This window comes from Spea bombifrons, chromosome 2, assembly GCF_027358695.1.
Source record: "Spea bombifrons isolate aSpeBom1 chromosome 2, aSpeBom1.2.pri, whole genome shotgun sequence".
Taxonomy (NCBI): Eukaryota; Metazoa; Chordata; class Amphibia; order Anura; family Pelobatidae; genus Spea; species Spea bombifrons.
In genome coordinates, this window is record NC_071088.1 from 142,593,333 (window position 1) to 142,598,332 (window position 5,000).

At 50.1% G+C, this 5,000-nt stretch overlaps 11 non-coding genes and 4 pseudogenes across 11 annotated transcripts in view; all 15 read right to left on the minus strand.

Moving 5' to 3' along the window:
* The window catches only part of LOC128476219 (5S ribosomal RNA), a 119-nt gene extending 101 nt beyond the window's left edge, over positions 1-18 (minus strand). Inside the window, exon 1 of the ribosomal RNA XR_008347238.1 lies at positions 1-18. This exon is cut by the window's left edge and continues 101 nt beyond it. This is a non-coding gene — a ribosomal RNA (5S ribosomal RNA).
* Positions 19-252: 234 nt separating this feature from the next.
* On the minus strand, positions 253-371 carry LOC128478332 (5S ribosomal RNA). Its single transcript, XR_008349257.1, has one exon. It is a non-coding gene; the product is annotated as a 5S ribosomal RNA (ribosomal RNA).
* Positions 372-601: 230 nt separating this feature from the next.
* On the minus strand, positions 602-720 carry LOC128476220 (5S ribosomal RNA). The gene has a single exon (XR_008347239.1). It is a non-coding gene; the product is annotated as a 5S ribosomal RNA (ribosomal RNA).
* A 222-nt stretch (positions 721-942) lies between these two features.
* On the minus strand, positions 943-1,051 carry LOC128479700 (uncharacterized; annotated as a pseudogene).
* Positions 1,052-1,314: 263 nt separating this feature from the next.
* LOC128477873 (5S ribosomal RNA) lies at positions 1,315-1,433 on the minus strand. The gene has a single exon (XR_008348823.1). It is a non-coding gene; the product is annotated as a 5S ribosomal RNA (ribosomal RNA).
* A 207-nt stretch (positions 1,434-1,640) lies between these two features.
* Positions 1,641-1,759, minus strand: LOC128478758 (5S ribosomal RNA). The gene has a single exon (XR_008349661.1). It is a non-coding gene; the product is annotated as a 5S ribosomal RNA (ribosomal RNA).
* A 213-nt stretch (positions 1,760-1,972) lies between these two features.
* LOC128480548 (uncharacterized) lies at positions 1,973-2,081 on the minus strand (annotated as a pseudogene).
* Positions 2,082-2,359: 278 nt separating this feature from the next.
* LOC128477494 (5S ribosomal RNA) lies at positions 2,360-2,478 on the minus strand. Its single transcript, XR_008348464.1, has one exon. It is a non-coding gene; the product is annotated as a 5S ribosomal RNA (ribosomal RNA).
* Positions 2,479-2,706: 228 nt separating this feature from the next.
* LOC128480444 (uncharacterized) lies at positions 2,707-2,815 on the minus strand (annotated as a pseudogene).
* Positions 2,816-3,141: 326 nt separating this feature from the next.
* Positions 3,142-3,260, minus strand: LOC128476221 (5S ribosomal RNA). The gene has a single exon (XR_008347240.1). It is a non-coding gene; the product is annotated as a 5S ribosomal RNA (ribosomal RNA).
* Positions 3,261-3,503: 243 nt separating this feature from the next.
* On the minus strand, positions 3,504-3,622 carry LOC128478073 (5S ribosomal RNA). Its single transcript, XR_008349012.1, has one exon. It is a non-coding gene; the product is annotated as a 5S ribosomal RNA (ribosomal RNA).
* Positions 3,623-3,850: 228 nt separating this feature from the next.
* On the minus strand, positions 3,851-3,969 carry LOC128476222 (5S ribosomal RNA). Its single transcript, XR_008347241.1, has one exon. It is a non-coding gene; the product is annotated as a 5S ribosomal RNA (ribosomal RNA).
* A 234-nt stretch (positions 3,970-4,203) lies between these two features.
* On the minus strand, positions 4,204-4,311 carry LOC128480679 (uncharacterized; annotated as a pseudogene).
* A 242-nt stretch (positions 4,312-4,553) lies between these two features.
* On the minus strand, positions 4,554-4,672 carry LOC128478943 (5S ribosomal RNA). Its single transcript, XR_008349839.1, has one exon. It is a non-coding gene; the product is annotated as a 5S ribosomal RNA (ribosomal RNA).
* Positions 4,673-4,920: 248 nt separating this feature from the next.
* The window catches only part of LOC128476223 (5S ribosomal RNA), a 119-nt gene continuing 39 nt past the window's right edge, over positions 4,921-5,000 (minus strand). The window contains exon 1 of the ribosomal RNA XR_008347242.1: positions 4,921-5,000. This exon is cut by the window's right edge and continues 39 nt beyond it. This is a non-coding gene — a ribosomal RNA (5S ribosomal RNA).

The window sequence follows — 5,000 nt, forward strand, 5'->3', positions numbered from 1 at the left end:
GGTGGTATGGCCGCAGGTGTGAAAGTTTTTTATTTTACTTCTCTTATTCTTCTGCTGCTGCTGCTGCTGCTGCTGCTGCTGCTGCTGCTGCTGCTGCTGCTGCTGCTGCTGCTGCTTGTCGTCAGACAGAAAGAATTATAAGCCCTGGGACAGGACAGAGAAGGTGAGAAGGTTCAAATAAGGGTTTAAAGCTTTGATGATGAGCAAGAAACACATGGCAAAAAGCTCTCCCCGGACTGTGAGAAAAGAAAAAGCCTACAACACCTGGTATTCCCAGGCGGTCTCCCATCCAGGTACTAACCAGGCCCAACCCTGCTTAGCTTCCGAGATCAGACGAGATTGGGCGCTTTCAGGGTGGTATGGCCGCAGGTGTGAAAGCTCTTTATTTTACTTTTCTTATTCTGTTGCTGCTGCTGCTGCTGCTGCTGCTGCTGCTGCTGCTGCTGCTGCTGCTGCTGCTGCTTGTCGTCAGACAGAAAGAATTATAAGCCCTGGGACAGGACAGAGAAGGTGAGAAGGTTCAAATAAGGGTTTAAAGCTTTGATGATGAGCAAGAAACACATGGCAAAAAGCTCTCCCCGGACTGTGAGAAAAAATTAAAAGCCTACAACACCTGGTATTCCCAGGCGGTCTCCCATCCAGGTACTAACCAGGCCCAACCCTGCTTAGCTTCCGAGATCAGACGAGATCGGGCGCTTTCAGGGTGGTATGGCCGCAGGTGTGAAAGTTTTTTATTTTACTTCTCTTATTCTGTTGCTGCTGCTGCTGCTGCTGCTGCTGCTGCTGCTGCTGCTGCTGCTGCTGCTTGTCGTCAGACAAAAAGAATTATAAGCCCTGGGACAGGACAGAGAAGGTGAGATGGTTCAAATAAGGGTTTAAAGCTTTGATGATGAGCAAGAAACATGGCAAAAAGCTCTCCCCGGACTGTGAGAAAAAATTAAAAGCCTACAACACCTGGTATTCCCAGGCGGTCTCCCATCCCGGTACTAACCAGGCCCAACCCTGCTTAGCTTCCGAGATCAGGCGCTTTCAGGGTGGTATGGCCGCAGGTGTGAAAGTTTTTTATTTTACTTCTCTTATTCTGTTGCTGCTGCTGTTGCTGTTGCTGCTGCTGTTGCTGTTGCTGCTGCTGTTGCTGTTGCTGCTGCTGCTGCTGCTGCTGCTGCTGCTGCTGCTTGTCGTCAGACAAAAAGAATTATAAGCCCTGGGACAGGACAGAGAAGGTGAGAAGGTTCAAATAAGGGTTTAAAGCTTTTATGATGAGCAAGAAACACATGGCAAAAAGCTCTCCCCGGACTGTGAGAAAAAATTAAAAGCCTACGACACCTGGTATTCCCAGGCGGTCTCCCATCCAGGTACTAACCAGGCCCAAACCTGCTTAGCTTCCGAGATCAGACGAGATCGGGCGCTTTCAGGGTGGTATGGCCGCAGGTGTGAAAGTTTTTTATTTTACTTCTCTTATTCTGCTGCTGCTGCTGCTGCTGCTGCTGCTGCTGCTTCTGCTTGTCGTCAGACAGAAAGAATTATAAGCCCTGGGACTGCACAGAGAAGGTGAGAAGGTTCAAATAAGGGTTTAAAGCTTTGATGATGAGCAAGAAACACATGGCAAAAAGCTCTCCCCGGACTGTGAGAAAAGAAAAAGACTACAACACCTGGTATTCCCAGGCGGTCTCCCATCCAGGAACTAACCAGGCCCAACCCTGCTTAGCTTCCGAGATCAGACGAGATCGGGCGCTTTCAGGGTGGTATGGCCGCAGGTGTGAAAGTTTTTTATTTTACTTCTCTTATTCTGTTGCTGCTGCTGCTGCTGCTGCTGCTGCTGCTGCTGCTGCTGCTTGTCGTCAGACAGAAAGAATTATAAGCCCTGGGACAGGACAGAGAAGGTGAGAAGGTTCAAATAAGGGTTTAAAGCTTTGATGATGAGCAAGAAACACATGGCAAAAAGCTCTCCCCGGACTGTGAGAAAAGAAAAAGCTTACAACACCTGGTATTCCCAGGCGGTCTCCCATCCAGGTACTAACCAGGCCCAACCCTGCTTAGCTTCCGAGATCAGGCGCTTTCAGGGTGGCATGGCCGCAGGTGTGAAAGCTCTTTATTTTACTTTTCTTATTCTGTTGCTGCTGCTGCTGCTGCTGCTGCTGCTGCTGCTGCTGCTGCTGCTGCTGCTGCTGCTGCTGCTGCTGCTGCTGCTGCTGCTGCTGCTGCTGCTGCTGCTGCTGCTTGTCGTCAGACAGAAAGAATTATAAGCCCTGGGACAGGACAGAGAAGGTGAGAAGGTTCAAATAAGGGTTTAAAGCTTTGATGATGAGCAAGAAACACATGGCAAAAAGCTCTCCCCGGACTGTGAGAAAAAATTAAAAGCCTACAACACCTGGTATTCCCAGGCGGTCTGCCATCCAAGTACTAACCAGGCCCAACCCTGCTTAGCTTCCGAGATCAGACGAGATCGGGCGCTTTCAGGGTGGTATGGCCGCAGGTGTGAAAGTTTTTTATTTTACTTCTCTTATTCTGTTGCTGCTGCTGCTGCTGCTGCTGCTGCTGCTGCTGCTGCTGCTGCTGCTGCTGCTGCTTGTCGTCAGACAAAAAGAATTATAAGCCCTGGGACAGGACAGAGAAGGTGAGAAGGTTCAAATAAGGGTTTAAAGCTTTGATGATGAGCAAGAAACACATGGCAAAAAGCTCTCCCCGGACTGTGAGAAAAGAAAAAGCCTACAACACCTGGTATTCCCAGGCGGTCTCCCATCCAGGTACTAAGCAGGCCCAACCCTGCTTAGCTTCCGAGATCAGGCGCTTTCAGGGTGGTATGGCCGCAGGTGTGAAAGCTCTTTATTTTACTTCTCTTATTCTGCTGCTGCTGCTGCTGCTGCTGCTGCTGCTGCTGCTGCTGCTGCTGCTGCTGCTGCTGCTGCTGCTGCTGCTGCTGCTGCTGCTGCTGCTGCTGCTGCTGCTGCTGCTGCTGCTGCTGCTGCTGCTGCTGCTGCTGCTGCTGCTGCTGCTGCTGCTTGTCGTCAGACAGAAAGAATTATAAGCCCTGGGACAGGACAGAGAAGGTGAGAAGGTTCAAACAAGGGTTTAAAGCTTTGATGATGAGCAAGAAACACATGGCAAAAAGCTCTCCCCGGACTGTGAGAAAAAATTAAAAGCCTACAACACCTGGTATTCCCAGGCGGTCTCCCATCCAGGTACTAACCAGGCCCAACCCTGCTTAGCTTCCGAGATCAGACGAGATCGGGCGCTTTCAGGGTGGTATGGCCGCAGGTGTGAAAGTTTTTTATTTTACTTCTCTTATTCTGTTGCTGCTGCTGCTGCTGCTGCTGCTGCTGCTGCTGCTGCTGCTGCTGCTGCTGCTGCTGCTGCTGCTGCTGCTTGTCGTCAGACAAAAAGAATTATAAGCCCTGGGACAGGACAGAGAAGGTGAAAAGGTTCAAATAAGGGTTTAAAGCTTTGATGATGAGCAAGAAACACATGGCAAAAAGCTCTCCCCGGACTGTGAGAAAAGAAAAAGCCTACAACACCTGGTATTCCCAGGCGGTCTCCCATCCAGGTACTAACCAGGCCCAACCCTGCTTAGCTTCTGAGATCAGACGAGATCGGGCGCTTTCAGGGTGGTATGGCCGCAGGTGTGAAAGTTTTTTATTTTACTTCTCTTATTCTGCTGCTGCTGCTGCTGCTGCTGCTGCTGCTGCTGCTGCTGCTGCTGCTGCTGCTGCTGCTTGTCGTCAGACAGAAAGAATTATAAGCCCTGGGACAGGACAGAGAAGGTGAGAAGGTTCAAATAAGGGTTTAAAGCTTTGATGATGAGCAAGAAACACATGGCAAAAAGCTCTCCCCGGACTGTGAGAAAAGAAAAAGCCTACAACACCTGGTATTCCCAGGCGGTCTCCCATCCAGGTACTAACCAGGCCCAACCCTGCTTAGCTTCCGAGATCAGACGAGATCGGGCGCTTTCAGGGTGGTATGGCCGCAGGTGTGAAAGTTTTTTATTTTACTTCTCTTATTCTGTTGCTGTTGCTGCTGCTGCTGCTGCTGCTGCTGCTGCTGCTGCTGCTGCTGCTGCTGCTGCTGCTTGTCGTCAGACAGAAAGAATTATAAGCCCTGGGACAGGACAGAGAAGGTGAGAAGGTTCAAATAAGGGTTTAAAGCTTTGATGATGAGCAAGAAACACATGGCAAAAAGCTCTCCCCGGACTGTGAGAAAAGAAAAAGCCTACAACACCTGGTATTCCAGGCGGTCTTCCATCCAGGTACTAACCAGGCCCAACCCTGCTTAGCTTCCGAGTTCAGGCGCTTTCAGGGTGGTATGGCCGCAGGTGTGAAAGCTCTTTATTTTACTTTTCTTATTCTGTTGCTGCTGCTGCTGCTGCTGTTGCTGCTGCTGCTGCTGCTGCTGCTGCTGCTGCTGCTGCTGCTGCTGCTTGTCGTCAGACAGAAAGAATTATAAGCCCTGGGACAGGACAGAGAAGGTGAGAAGGTTCAAATAAGGGTTTAAAGCTTTGATGATGAGCAAGAAACACATGGCAAAAAGCTCTCCCCGGACTGTGAGAAAAAATTAAAAGCCTACAACACCTGGTATTCCCAGGCGGTCTCCCATTCAGGTACTAACCAGGCCCAACCCTGCTTAGCTTCCAAGATCAGACGAGATCGGGCGCTTTCAGGGTGATATGGCCGCAGGTGTGAAAGTTCTTTATTTTACTTCTCTTATTCTGTTGCTGCTGCTGCTGCTGCTGCTGCTGCTGCTGCTGCTGCTGCTGCTGCTGCTGCTGCTGCTGCTGCTGCTGCTGCTTGTCGTCAGACAGAAAGAATTATAAGCCCTGGGACAGGACAGAGAAGGTGAGAAGGTTCAAACAAGGGTTTAAAGCTTTGATGATGAGCAAGAAACACATGGCAAAAAGCTCTCCCCGGACTGTGAGAAAAAATTAAAAGCCTACAACACCTGGTATTCCCAGGCGGTCTCCCATCCAGGTACTAACCAGGCCCAACCCTGCTTAGCTTCCGAGATCA